Source organism: Theropithecus gelada, chromosome 7a (assembly GCF_003255815.1).
Source record: "Theropithecus gelada isolate Dixy chromosome 7a, Tgel_1.0, whole genome shotgun sequence".
Classification (NCBI taxonomy): domain Eukaryota; kingdom Metazoa; phylum Chordata; class Mammalia; order Primates; family Cercopithecidae; genus Theropithecus; species Theropithecus gelada.
Genome location: NC_037674.1, coordinates 4,377,288 through 4,392,989, shown reverse-complemented (window position 1 = coordinate 4,392,989; position 15,702 = coordinate 4,377,288). Strand labels below are relative to the sequence as shown.

General features: G+C 43.9%; 1 pseudogene; it reads left to right on the top strand.

The window, feature by feature from the left end:
• Positions 1–15,702, top strand: part of LOC112628021 — a 34,757-nt pseudogene that overhangs the window by 2,035 nt on the left and 17,020 nt on the right.

Sequence of the window (15,702 nt, the reverse complement as noted above, 5' to 3'; positions counted from 1 at the left end):
TCAACTCCCAAAGTAAAAGGACTTGGGTCTTTGTTGGTTTTTGCCCACAGCCACAGAACTCAAAGTCTGAAACTAGATTCTCTCAAAAAGACAGTCAGAGAAACGTTCAGAGATGGAGTGTGAGCAAAGCCCACCCTTCTGCCAGCTTGTGATTTAGAAAGGTGCATTCATTCAACAAACATTGACTGAGCACATACGGGCCAGGGACGGTTCTTCACAGCGGGGATATAGGACGGAAAAGGCAGACAGGAGCCCTTGGCCCTGAGGTTTCCATTCTAGTGGGCCTTTAAACTCAGGCTCTCAGAGCTAACAGACACCTCTGATACTCTCTAACTCTACCTCAGGAAATGCAAGCCCGAGAAGGAGAGTTTACAGCAGGCCCTGGACTAGGGATTAACATAAAAATGACAATGACAAATCTCATTTAAACTTCACAAATGTAAGTGAAACAATACGACTCCTATTGCACAGATGTGAAAAGAGAGGCCCAAAGAGCTCAAGAAGTTTGCCCTAAATCATATTCCTAGCAGATGGAGAGGATTCAAACCCAGAATTCTTAACCAGTACCTGGCAGTTCTTCCACAATCTTAATTACCCTCCACCCCTTGGGCCCTCTGACCCCAGGAGCCTGGCCAGCCAAGACTCACATCCTCAGGTGAGTGGCAACCACCAGACGTGGTTGTCTCAGGGTTAGCACCATTATTTATGTTCTTCTTTTTGGCATTGGATGCTCCTGTACCAACACTAGGGTTGGCCTGGGGATGATAGTCTCTCAACTGTGGAAAGGAAGAGCAGTGATACTTATGAGAACTACAAGCTCCAACAGTCACATCCTGCTTTACAGTTTGTACAAAATACTATTATAGACCATCTGATTTAATGCCACCAACAACTGTAGGAAGTGTTGTCACAATCACTTAGTGACTGAGAGGGATTGATACCATGGCTGAACAGAAAGCAATAATGGAACTTAAACTCAGTCTTCTGACTCTGAGCTCTGGGATTTTGCCACAAATTGGCAGCTGCCGGGACCAAAACCAGAGGCAGAGGCAGAAAAGCAAATATTAGGTAGGCAGGAATTGTACACTGTGTGGTTTAGAGTCATACACCCTCACACATCTGTTAGTGTGAAGAAGTGCACCACTACCTCTCAAAATTTATATTAATGTATCCTCATGGCAGAAGGCAGCCTTTTTGTGAAATCTGGGAATTTAACAGAAAGAGGACAACCCAACCCTCATTTCAGAGAAAAGTCTTGTATACTCTTATAAATCTATGTGACTGTCATCCCTAAGTACATTAATGTTCTGTGTCTCCATATTTAGATGCCCCATATTTATCCTGTGGCACTCAAAGTACCCCAGGTGGAGATGAGATGAGGAAGATTCAAGCTGTCAAGTTCAGTTTCCCAAGATCTGTTCCACAGAAGATAGGCAGATCTCACTCCAGCAACCACTGACTGAGGGGCACTCTGGTCCCAGAAAATGGAGAATTCAAGTCTGAGGTGGAGAACTCACAAACAGTGTTAAAGTCTCTCTGGAGAGTAGAAGCCTGGGAGAAAATCAAACTAAACCCGTTCTCCCGTTGCCATCCAGAGACACTGTCAATGTGTTGAGCTCATGGGGGAGGTGTAGGCTTTTCACACTGTCAACGTCTGTGTTAAGGGAGTAAGGCAGCCTGAAACCTCTCTCTCTGAGGTCCCACGGTCCCCAATCCCCTTCCAGCTGGAAACCTGTGCTGCAACCAGAGGAACCAGAAATGGGCAAGAACACTTAGGGGACTGGGTCCTAAGACCAAAGGCTGGTCTCACTGCAGTAATGACAGTTCCTAGAGGAACTGTGACATCACTACATTCCACTCCTCGGTGGAGTGGTGGGGGGTACATATGAGTGCAATGCCCAAGTTGCCACTTTTGAGATTGGGGATGGGGTCACAGGATTGGGACCCAGGTCCTTTGAGACGCAAGCCCAAAGAGCCCAGGGAGGTCAGGCTGGGGTGGCGGGAGGTGAGGGCCGAGTATGGAGCAGGGAGCCCCAGGAGTCACCTGCCCAAAGTGACTCTGGAGCAACCGGTGAGGGCAGGTTCTGGGGCACCCAGGTGCTTGGAGACGTGAGCCCAAAGAGCTCAGGGAGGTCAGGTTTGGGGTAGCAGGAGGTAAGGGCAGAGTACGGAGTGTGAAGCCCCAGGAGTCACCAGCTCAAAGTCACCCTGGGGTGACTGGCAAGGGCAGGGGCAGGACTCATGAGGGGGTTGGGCTGGCTCACAAGATTTTGGTGTGGGGAGCCCAGAGACACTGGGGGGGGGGTCCCAGTCCAGTGTGCCTCAGGAGTGGCACGGACTCTGGCAGCAGTTCGGCTGTCAGAGGGCGCCTGGGGCTGGGTGGGGGAGCCACAATCTGGTGCGTTTTACCTTTTCCTTGGCCTTGGCCAATTTTCTCTGTTGGGTTTCTTTGGACATCATGGGACAGGTAGGGAGGTGGGGTTGGGGCCACATCAGCATGATCCAGGCGAGGACAACTATACACCTCCAGTCACCTACCAGGTAGCTGTGTGACTGAGCCAGAGGAGGCGTAACCAGGGCCACACTAGAATGCAGAATAGGGGTGTGGCCTTAATGCTTCAAGCCCATTGGTCAATGAGAAAGATGAAAGGGAAAGGAGGCGTGGCCAGACAGTGGCCTGTCATGAAGGACCTGTACTGTCACAAGTAAATCCCCCATGTAACCACTGTCCCCTCCCACTCCAGGAGAGGGGTGGGCTGGCTTTCACTTTAAAAACTTTAAAACTTTATTACCTCAGTCGAGGTACAAATCCTATTACAATGGAAATTTTGTAGTGTGCTTGATGATTGATAAAGCAGACGATATTATCCAACATTCCAATAAGATAATATAATCACAATGATTTATCTTTTTTGGAAAAATTTTCTCTTTTTTTCCTACATTATTATTAAGTTTTTTGATTTGTTTTGTTGTTGTTTTTTTAAAAAAAGAAACAAGTCTAATATCTTTAAAAACACAAAGCTTTAGAGCCAGGCACGGTGGCTCATGCCTGTAATCCCAGCATTTTGGGAGGCTGGGGCAGGTGGGTCACCGGAGTTCAAGACCTGCCTGGCCAACATGATGAAACCCTGTCTGTACTAAAAATACAAAACTAGCTGGGCATGGTGGCAGATGCCTGTAATCCCAGTTACTTGGGAGGCTGAGGCAGGAGCATCCCTTGAGCCTGGGAGATGGAGGTTGCAGTGAGCCAAAATCATGCCACTGCACTTCAGCCTGGGCTACAGAAGGAGACTCGTCTCTAAATGCATGCATGCATACATACACACACACACACACACACACACACACACACACACACACAGCTTTCCATTTAATAAGCACTCAAAGTTCTTTACAAGTTAAAACAAATACAGGACCCTTCTAAAGTAAGGCTAAATGCTAAGTGATGGGGGAGAGAAAAAGGACATAAATAACTCCTACTCTCATGAGGTTAATCACTAAATCCTATTTTTCTAGAATCACCTGGCCTCTCTGAGCCCTGCAAATGAAACTGAATTTCTCATTTGATACTTGGCTATGACTTGCAATCATGAAAACCAAGAATTGTGCTATGTCACTGTGTATTGCTGGTTACCTGAATTCCGCATTAGCCTGGGATCAAGGGTTGAGTTTTTCATGATTTGCTCCATTACCTGTGTGCTTCTTATCCCAGACCAAACTAAGCTTTTTTCTAGAGTTCTACAATTTACAGTTAGTAGATAAGAGTGGGTCTCCAAAATATAGTCTCTGGACCAGCATCACCTGGGAACTTCTTATAAATGTAAATTCTTAGGCCCACCCTAGACCTGATGAATCAGAAACTCTGGAGTAGGGCCCAGCAATCCACGCTGCAATAAGCCCTCCAGGTGTTCAGGAACCGCTGGCATACAGCAGGTAGAAAAATGTGTTTCCTTCTGTAGGTCCAAAGCCAGGGATACTATATGTTCTATCTCGATATGAAACAATGACATGCAATTAAAAGACGTAAATCTCCTTCCTACTTTCACCCTCCAGCCAATGTGTTTTATTTTTATGAGTTGAATAAGAAAATAAGTGGCAATCAGAGATTTCATCTAAAAAGTATATTTACAGATATCAGTTCTCATCCAGCCTGATCTCATCCAGTATCATTTACATCCTCTTACATCTAAAGTTTTAGAAAAGGATCTTCACAATGTAAGACTCAGGCACACTAGGAGTTCTATGATAAAAGACCAAGTAGATCTGAAAGTCCAAACTTACTAGAGAAGAAAGGTGGAATCACTGGCTATATTTTCAAATTGCATTCAACAGGAAATTAAAGTTTTAGATTTTTTTTTACCTTCATCCTTCCAAGTTAATAGAATTGAACCAGAATATTCCATTCTTTCAAAGCCTCTAGCCAGGCAAAGTTTTACTGTATTACTTCTTGCTTTTCAATGGATATAAAGCAGAGTCCTGGTAGGCACATTTTGCAAAGTTGCAGAACTAAACACTTCTCTCCGTTTAATATTAAAACAAATTCCTGAAACTTCCGATGGTGAGTGTAATACTTCAGGAATAGCACGAAAGCCTCAAATATAAAAAGATACCAAGAACACCACTAGCAAACAAAAGTAAGCTCTTGGCCGGGAGCAGTAGTTCACGCCTGTACTCCCAGCATATTGGCAAGCCAAGATGGGGTAAGTCAAGAGTTCGAGACCAGCCTGGGCAGCATAGAGAATTCACATCTCTACAAACAAATTTAAAAATTAGCTGGGCATGGCAGCACACACCTGTAGTCCTAACTACTTGGGAGGCTGAGATGAGAAAATCACTTGAGCCCAGGAGTTTGAGGCTGCAGTAGCTGTGATCATGCCACTGCACTCCAGTCAGGGAGACAGAGTGAGACCTAGATATTACATTCTGTCCTGCTCGTGTTTCCACTAAAATCACTAAGTTAAAATGTTTTCATTCAGCAGGATAAAAATTAAGTGAAATGTGACGTTGGTGCTTGACTAGCAAAAAATAAATAAAGTTAAATGAAAAATTACTTACTGGGAGAAAGTCTTTGTAACCTCAATGACAGATAGAAGGTTTGTATCCTTAGCCTATAAAGAAATCTTTACAATTACTTGAAAAAAAGTGAATGATTTCCAGCAGAAAATGAGCAATGGAGAAACTGGCCCTTCCCACAAGAATAAAAATGGCCAATGAGCATATGAAAAAGATTCAAAAGCACTAGAAATCAAAGCAATGTAATGAAAACAGTGAGATGTTCTGTTTAAAGACCAACAAAGATGACAAATGGAAGGGGGAATGTGGAGCTCCGTCCCTGTTGGTGGGAGTATAAACTCAACCAGTTTTCCTACAGGATACTTTGAACATTTCTTTTAAAAATCCTAAAACTGTTTTATATTATTTTCCTCCAGAAATTCTACTTCTATGAATTCAGTGCAAAAATCCTTTCTCGAGTCCATTAAAATGTGTATAGAAGGAAATTCACCTCTGGGGTGGCAACGATTCACTTAACGTACATCCAGCTATTAAAAATGATGATGCCAAGATATATTTCTGCCATAGAAACATGCTTAAAATATAGTCAGTGACAAAAGACCATATATTATGATTCTACTTTTAAAAATGTTTATATGCATAAAAAGCATAAAAAGCAACAAACCAGAAGGTTTTCAGTGGCAAAATTAAAGATTTTTCTTTATATTTTGTCATCCAAATTATTACAAAAAGAATGTGATTTCCTTTATAATCAGGGAGAAGTGTTATTTTCATTTATTTATATTTACATTTATTTTTGTTTTCTTCTTTTTTCTCCTGTATATATTCCATGTAGGCTAGAGAGCTTAAATCCCTGCCTCTTGAGGGAAATCAGCCCATTTTCTGGGCGTGCAGTACACAAAGCTGCCCCATCTTCCCTTTACTTTTGTATTTTTATTTATTTATTTATGTTGAGATGGAGTCTCACTCTGTTGCCCAGGCTGGAGTGCAGTGGCGCATCTCAGCTCACTGCAACCTCCATCTCCCAAGTTCAAGTGATTCCCCTGCCTCAGCCTCCCAAGTAGCCGGGACTACAGGCATGCACCACCATGCCCAGCTAATTTTTGCATTTTTAGTAGAGAGCGGGTTTTACCATCTTGGACAGCCTGATCTCGAACTTCTGATCTCAAGCGATCCATCCGCCTTGGCCTCCCAAAGTGCTGGGATTACAGGCATAAGCCACTGTGCCTGGCCTGTCATGTTATTTCTAAAAATTTCAGTGACATTTCAATTAAGTTAAATTTAATTCTTACTGACCTGATCTCTTATTCTCTGTTTAATGATATCTTCCAGTTGAAAGGTGTTTCCTTTGTAATCACAGGTGCTAAAGGAAATACAACATGTATTCATTAGGTAGATATCCACTAAACCACTGATCCTCGCATTGTAGTCCTTAGACCCTCAGCATCAGCAACACGTGGGAACTTGTTAGACATGCAGATTCCTGGGCCAGCCCCACACCTCCTGAATCAGAAAGTGGGGAAGAGGGACAGCTATCTGTGCTTTAATAAACCTTGAGATGCTCCCTGGAGTTTGAAAACCACAGAACTAGAATACATGTGGTAGTAAGTGCTCATACTTTCTCCCAGGTACCTAGGGACTCTTCCCCTCTTTTCCGTTCTCTTTTCCATTGAAAGAAAATGAGAGCTCAGTTTTACTTAATGGGTATAAGAAAGAAGGCAGTGAGATGACCAGGGTTTCCAGTTACAGTTCAAAATTTAATCAGTGGACGGTGACAGGATGCAAGCCTTCTGAACAGAGTACTGCAAGAAAGCTGATTATAATCTATAGAGCAGGTATCATTAGTGTATTGATGTTCAATTTTTTGGGTGGATTAATGATATTGTGATTATGTAGGAGAATGTCCTGGTTCTTAGAAGATATCTGCAAAAGTACTTAACAGTGAAATGCTCTGATACTGGCAACTTACTTTGAAATGATTCAGGAGGAAAAAGGACACATATACAATCTTCCATACGTGGAAGAGAGAAAACAAATATGACGAAACGTTGATTTGCGAGTCCAGTTGAATAGCATACAGATGTTCACTGTATTATTTTATCAACTTTTCTGTTTGCACGTTTTTAAAATAAAAAGTTGATGGAAAAGAAACATCACCCCAAGTCTTCCTATGAAAGGGAACCACAGGGAAAGCACAGAAGTGAACACTGCAGAAGAGGGCCCCGTACCCATCCGGACAGCATGGTCACAGCGCAGGGTCTCCTCCAGGAGGCTATTCTCCGGTCTCTTCTGTGCTGTCACTGCCCCCTGACGCTGCTGAGGCTTTTTTTCTAGCAACTCTTTTTCTAAAGGTGTAATTTTTTTCATTCATCTAAGAGAGACAAAAGGATTAGTATACATTTAGAAAATAAAATTACACTTATACTTGTGTAAAAGCGAAAAACACTGAAAAGTCGGGAAGCAAGAAATGTACTGTGCTACAATTCTGTTCTGTTCTTCCCGTCTTTTGATTTGGCCAATGACTTCCTATTCCTGCTGCCTATGGTGGGGTGAGTTGCAAATGATTTCTTTACCTCATTGATTTAAAATGTCATGTTTATAATATACTAAACTCCCCCAGAAGCATTTGGGTTTATTTCTGGGCGCTATTCTATTCAAGTGATCTATCTGTTCACAAGCCACTTATCAATCTTGATTATTAGAGCATCCTAAAGTTAAGTAATTCTTTTTTTTTTTTTTTTTTTGAGATGGAGTCTCTCACTCTGTCACCCAGGCTGGAGTGCAGTGGCGCAATCTAGGCTCACTGCAAGCTCTGCCTCCCCGGTTCACGCCATTCTCCTGCCTCAGCCTCCCGAGTAGCTGGGACTACAGGTGTCCACCACCACACCCAGCTAATTTTTTTGTATTTTTAGTAGAGATAGGGTTTCACTGTGTTAGTTAGGATGGCCTGGATCTCCTGACCTCATGATCCGCCTGCCTTGACCTCCCAAAGTGCTGGGATTACAGACGTGAGCCACTGTGCCCGGCCAACTCTTGCTGTATTTCTTACCATTTCTACCATCTCACCATTTTGTTTAGACCGGCTTAACATAGTGTGGCCATGGCTCGCAGACTGAGAGGTGCAATTCAAGCTAAACATCCCCTTAGGGGACCAATCGATAATGATTCCATAGGAATCGTTGCGCAGCACCTCTGCCTGTTCTGCAATGAAATCTTCCCAAATAAGTACGTTCATTATTTCTGGTCAGGACCAATTCTGTTTACAAATAGGTTTTTGAGGGTGGTATACCTCAATTATAGGAGCAGATTTATTATGGTAATTACTGAGATCACAAAGCATGTGTAAGTGTATCATACAGTGATTACATCCAGGCATTATTGACAGCCAAGACTGATAAATATGCCCAATGAGTATAATTGTTCTCTGTGTCAGCCCTTGTTGAAGGAATACTCATGACAATGGTGATCACCGCTATCATAGTTACCATTAGATTACTCATTGTGACTGGTCGTCCCGCTTTCCTCAGATTTTCTTCCACCATCTGTGACAGCTTCTTGATGTGTCCCCAGGTGAGTGGCTGTGTTCGACGGGTGTTGCTTGTGATAGTTGGGGTCCTCCTCAGCGTCACTCTCAACATGGTAGCAACCGGGGGGTCCTTGGGATCCTCCCAGAACCTCTTCCTGGGTATCTGACTCATAGTAAGGCTTTACATGTCTTGTTGGCACCCAAATTGGCTGTTGATTCAGTCCTGGAGAAACACAAGCATAACCTCTACCCCAAGTTATTATTTCACCTATTTCCCAACTTTTTAATTATCAGATCTCTCCAGCCAATCAGTTGTTCTGCTTCTGTCTTTGGAGCTGGTTTCTGTAGATGCTGCTCAGCTGCTGCTAACATCTGGCCTTTAGGCAGACTCAAAAACTTTTAAGTCAATAATGTCAATAATGCAAGGTTCGATTGCATCTGGGGTGTCCCATAGTCCTTCTTTCTCCCCTTTTGCTTTTGCAACTGCTGTTTCAGGGAGAGATTCATTCTTTCCACTACGGCTTGTCCTTGAGAATTATATGGGTTACCAGTAATGTGTTTAATATTCCATATAGAGAAAATGTAGCTAGAGCTTGGCTAGTATAGCCTGGGGCATTATCTGTTTTAATAGAAGCTAGAATACCCATCACCGAAAACATTGCAAAAGGTGATGTTTAACACAGGCAGAAGACTCCCCTGATTGGCATGTAGCCCAGACAAAGTGAGAAAAGGTGTTGACGCATACATGTACATGTACATAAGCTAGTCTCTCAAACGAGGGAACATGTGTGACATTCATTTGCCAAAGAAAATTAGGTTCCAATCCTCAAGGATTAACTCCTCCCGTAAAAGATGAGGAATGTGCCATTTGGCAAGCTGGGCATTGCTGGATAATAGCTTTAGCTTCCTTCCAGGTAATGCTGTATCTGTGTTTGAGACCAGAGGCATTAACATGGGTTAAATTGTGAAAGTGTCTAGCATTAGATATTGCAGTAGCAACTAGGCGATCAGCCATTTGACGCCCTTCAAAGGTCCTGGAAGAGGTATATGAACCTTAATGTGAGTGATGTAAAAAGGACGCGTTCTACTCCTGACTGCTGTTTGCAGTTGGGTAAATAAAGTCATAAGTTGTTCATCTGTATGAAATCGTAACTGAGTTTTTTTTTTTGATGGAGTCTTGCTCTGTCGCCCAGGCTGGAGTGCAGTGGGGTGATCTCGGCTCACTGCAAGCTCTGCCTCCCAGGTTCACACCATTCTCCTGCCTCAGTCTCCTGAGGAGCTGGGACTACAGGTGCCCACCACCACACCTGGCTAATTTTTTGTATATTTAGTAGAGATGGGGTTTCACCAGTGTTAGCCAGGATTGATTGTCTCGATCTCCTGACCTCGTGATCTGCCCACCTCGCCCTCCTAAAGTGCTGGGATTACAGGTATGAGCCACCATGCCCAGCCGAGCATTTTCAGTGTGGAATGAACCATATATGAAGAATCAGAAATCACATTAATAGGCATATTAAAAGCAGTCAATACCTTGATTACAGCTACAAGCTCCGCTTTTTGAGCTGAAGTATAAGGTGTCTGGAAAACTTGACCTTTCCAGCCAGAATAAGAAGCCTTAACCATTACTAGACCCATCTATAAAAACATTCTCAGCACCTTCAGTTGGTTTACATTTAGTTATTTTACGGAAAATCCAATCAATTAATTTCAAAAATTGAAACAGTTTCATTTTAGGAAAATGATTATCGAGAATACTCACAAAGTCAGCTAAACGGGTTTGCCAAGTAAGACTATTTATAAAAGCCGGTTGTATGTGTGCCTTCGTGAGAGGGACAGTAATTTTTCCAGGATCATATCCATGTAATTTAACCATCTGAGTTCTCCCATTTCCTATCATAGGAGCGATGTGATCCAAATAAGGAGTTAAGAGTCTGTGAATCAGTCTGTGGAAGACAAAGCCACTCTACAAGATCTTACTCTCGAACAGTAACACCAGTAGGAGAATGTTGAGTTGAAAAAAATTAGCAAATCTTAGGTTCAATTGTTTACCCTACATAAGTCTGGCAACTTGTTGGACTGTTTATCATGGCTTGTGGCAACACTTTCCAACGAAAACGCTTAGCAGGCTGCAGGTTGTTGACTGCAAGAACTGCAAACCGTTCAGTCTTGCTCAGCTAAGCGGATAGTAAAGAGACACGCCCGCCGGCTGGGAGCCAGGGACTACAGGACCCCAACGTGTCCAGCCCCGGGGCTGCCAGGAAGGCCCTGACCTTCACGGGGCACCTGGCCTCCTCTTCAGCCTCACCACTTTCGTCCCAGGCCTACCTCAACCTCTCCCGAAAGTCTGGCCGCCTGTTCCCGTCCTCAGGGGGCCTTCTTGCTGCTTTGGGATGCTCCCGGTGGGGAGACACACAAACCTGATTGCAGCCAGGGACTCTACAAACCCCCTGGTCGAGCGGGAGGGGGGCTGGCAGAGACGCGTGATCTCCAGTGGGATCTCCCCGGCCTCCTCTTTGGCCTCGCTGCTTTTCTCCCAGGCCTGCCTCAAACTGCCCCCTGAAAGACTGGCCGCCTGTAGTCTTCCCCCAAGAGGCTTTTTGCCTCTTTGTGGTGCCCCAGGGGTAGAGACACGCACCCCGGGTCGGAGTCAGAGACTCCATGAACCCCCCTGCTCCTGCGCGGTGGCTGCCGTGAAGGCCCTCACCTCTGGCGGTGCACCCCGGCCTTTTCTTCGGCCTCCTGGCTTTTTTCCCAGGCCTGCCTCAACCTCCCGCTGAAACCCTGGCCGCCCATCCCCATCCCCTGGGGGCCTTCTTGCCGCTTTGGGGTGCCCACATGGGGAGAGACATGCACCTCGGGTGGCAGTCAGGGCCTCCACGACCCCACCGTGTCTGGCACGTAGGCTCCCAGGATGATCCTGACCTCCAGAGGAGCACCCTGGCCTCCTCTTCAGCCTCACCGCTTTTTTCCCAGGCCTGCCTCAACCTCCCTCTGAAAGCCTGGCCGCCTCTCCATGTTTGAAGGGGGCTTCCTTGCCAATTTAGGGTGCCCCCAGGGCGAGAGACATGCACCAGGGATAGGAGCCAGGGACTCCATGAACCCCCAGGTCCAGCTGGGGGGCGGGTTTTGCGGGGAAGGCCCAGACCTCCGGCGGTGCACCCCTGCCTTTTGTTCAGCCTCGCTGCTTTTCTCCGAGGCCTGCCTCAACCTCCCCCTGAAATCCTGGCCGCCTGTCCCTGTCCCCCGGGCTTCTTGCCACTTTGGGTGCCCCCAGGGGGTAGAGACACGCACCCCGGGTGGGAGCCAGGGACTCCACGACCCCAGGGTTCAGTGTGGGGGCTGCCGGGAAGGCCCTGACCCCAGGCGGCACACCACGGCCTCCTCTCTGACCTGCCGGCTTTTTTCCCAAGCCTGCCTCAACCTCCCCCGAAACCCTGGCCGCCTGTCCCCGTCCCACGGGGGCCTTCCTGCCGCTTTAGGGTGCCCCCAGGGGCAGAAACACGCTCCACGGGTGGGAGCCAGGGACTCCACCACCCCACCCGGTCGGGCGCGGGGGCTGCCGGGAAGGCCCTGACCTCCGGGGGTCACCCCAGCCTTTTCTTCTGCCTCGCAGCTTTTTTTCCCAGGTGCCTCAACCTCCCCCTGTAAGCCTGGCTGCCTCTCTACGTTTCAAGGCGGGAGTTTCTTGCCGCTCTGGGGTGCCCCCAGTGGGAGAGAAATGCATCCCGGATGTTAGCCAAGGACTCTACAATCCACCCGGTGTAGCCGGGGGCAGTTGGGAAGGCCCTGACCTCCGGCGGGGCACCCCAGCCTTTTGTTCAGCCTCCTGACTTTTTTCCCAGGCCTGCCTCAACCTCCCGCTGAAACGCCTGCCGCCTTCCTCATCCCCTAGGGGGAATTCTTGCCACTTTTGGTTGCCCCAGGCGGGGGGAGAGACATGCACCCCGAGTGGGAGCCAGGGACTCCACGACCCACCATTGATTTTGTGTATACCGTAAAATAAGGGTCTAATTTCATTATTTTGCATGTGGATAGCTAATTTTCAACACCATTTTTTGAAGAAACTATTTTCTCCTAAATTGTGTAAAACTACCATATGATCCAGAAATTCCACTTCTGAGGATTTATTCAAAGGATTTATTCAAAAGAATTTAAATTAGGATCTTGAAGAGATATTACCAGCATTGTTCATAATAGCTATGATGTGGAAACAAGTGAATCCCCATCAACAGATGAATAGATGAAGAAAATACGGTATATACATGCAATGGGATACTATTCAGCCTTTAAAAAGAAGGAAATTCTGCAATATGTGACAACATGGGTGAACCTAGAGGACATTATGCTAAAATAAGCCAGTCATAGAAAGTCAGGTGCTGTGTGATTCCACTTATATGAGATATCTAAATAGTCAAAAGGATAGAGTGAAAGAGTGGAATGATGATTGCCAGGTGCCGGGAACTGGAAAGGTTCTAACCAATGAGTATAGACTTTCAGTCAGGCAGGATGAATTAGCTCTACAGATCTGCTGTACAACATTGCACCTGTGGTCAACAATAATGTGTTGTACACTTAAACTGTTGTTAAGGGGCTAGATCGTATTAAGTGTTCTTGCAAAAATAAAATAAAAATCTTACTTACAAATACATGCAATATTCATAAGAATATTAGTTATAGTTATAATTCTACTTCTGTCAATAGCCTCACATTAGGCTTTGTCTACATCCATTTATCTATTTGGGTTTTATTATAGTATAGTTTGTATAAATCCATATAAACATACCCAAAACAAGAAAGTTCATCTATGCCAATCCATTTAGAAATTTCACATTTTCCCTTCCTCTTTTTAAGCTTCATCCACCATTCCAATAATACTGTTTTAGATTTAAGTCAGACTGTCCATGATTTATTTTTAAGCACAGGGACTTTTGCTATAATAAGGACATTGATTTATTTCAGAAATTTTTTGTCTGTTTTTTGGTTATTCTTCTTATTATTATTACTATTTTTGGAACAGTGTCTCAGCCTGTTGCCCAGGCTGTAGTGCAGTGGTGCCATCTTGGCTCACTGCAACCTCCGCCTCCCAGGTTCAAGTGATTCTCCAGCCTCAGCCTCCTGAGTAGCTGGATTTACAGGCACATGCCAGCACGCCCAGCCAATTTTTGTGTTTTTCAGTAAAGACGGGATTTCCCCATGTTGGCCAGGCTGGTCTCAAACTCCTAACCGCAGGTTATCCACCCGCCTCAGCCTCCTAAAGTGCTAGGATTACAGGTGTGAGCCACTGTGCTTGGCCCAGAAATCTTTTGCTTGTGTAGCAGTTGTCGGGGAGATTCTGTGAAGCCCTTTTTAGTCCATAGGATTAAACTACTAAAAGTAAAAATAACATATGGATAGACTGAGTGTAGTTTGAAAGGGTGACGCCTAAACAGGTGTTGGCTTCCTTTGCTTGTAAGTACCTCAAAGACATAGACTGTCTTATTCACCTCTGCGTGCCCGTGAAATTACATTGAGTCAGGTACATGGTGGGTCTTAGTAATTGTGTGTTTATAAATAAAAGCATATATTAAAATTAACATTTGAAAACTTTTGTTTTTTTTTTTTTTTTGAGACAGAGTCTCACTCTGTCACCCAGGCTGGAGTGCAGTGGTGCGATCTTGGCTCACTGCAAGCTCCGCCTCCCGGGTTCACGCCATTCTCCTGCCTCAGCCTCCCAAGTAGCTGGGACTACAGGCACCTGCCACCACGCCTGGCTTTTTGTATTTTTAGTAGAGATGGGGTTTCATTGTGTTAGCCAGGATGGTCTCAATCTCCTGACCTTGTGATCCACCCGCCTCAGCCTCCCCAAGTGCTGGGATACAGGCGTGAGCCACCTAACCCAGCCCTGAATACATTTTTTAATCAAAAATTAAATAATAAAATATTAAGACCTGTAGTTATTTTTAAAGATAAAAGAGTGCTTAGTTTATATCTTTTTATATCTACCACTTTTAAAAATAAAACTAGACTTTTTAAAATCAGCCCCAAATATGAAACAATGACTTTAAAAGGCAATGAATCTGTGGGTGTGAGATAATAATTTAATTGTTATTGTTCCTTTATAGAATGTTGTAAAATAACATCCTTGATATAAATAAGGGCAAATGAGGTCTTAAAATTAAGTGTATGATAATAGTAAGTACTCAAATATTTGTTCATTATTAAACAAATTAAGAAAGAGGAATGCTGTGTTTGTTTCAATTAATTTTTAATTTGGTGCTTCTTTATACAGAGTATAACACTGTATTTTCATAAGATACTGTTCTGTGTGTTTATTTAATATTACGATGAATAAAATGTTCGACTTGTGTTTCATTTACTTTAAACTCTCTCAGTGCCTATTACAACACCTGACAGTGTCTCAGAAATGTTTCAGAATAAGCAAAGTGATGAGACTGTTAAAATTTCCAAGAAAGTTTCATGTGTCTGCGCGTTACATGAATATATTTCTTTCTCAGTTTCCTCTATTTACTTGAGACTTCTTGTTAGGATCTGGGTCAATTTTTTTTACGTTGTCTCAAATCAAATTACATCATGAATGATTGGAAGAAGTCATTAAACAGAAGTTAAGCAAAAGGATCCTAAAAATAATTTTTCCAGTACAATTTTTATTTGTTCATTCTACATGTAACTTTCCTCATCTGTCAAGAAAAATTAATGCTATATATACAAAATTGCTTAAAAAATAATGGTCACATTTGTGTTCACTAGGCATATTCAGGAATATCATGGTTCATTAAATTAACTTGAACATTTTATACTAGAAATGAATAAAACTGTTATTTGCTGTTATTCTCAGCAAATGAGAAGCACTTACATTTTATTATGATTTTGGAGTTATTCAGCCAAGATTGAGATTCCATACTTGGTGTGTCTATGATATTTTGATTGAAACTTAGATCTGTTTTTCCTTAAAAATGATCCTTTGCTGGGAACACACACACACACACACACACACACACACTCTCTCTCTCTCTCTCTTATAAATGTATTTTAATCAAGTGTATTTATCAATAAAAATCTATTTTTATATTGATCTATTTAGTATCCTCAAACCATTTTAGTCAGTCTTAGAAAATAGCCCTCATTTTACATGAAGCCTTTCAAAATTATCCCCAAGACTTGTT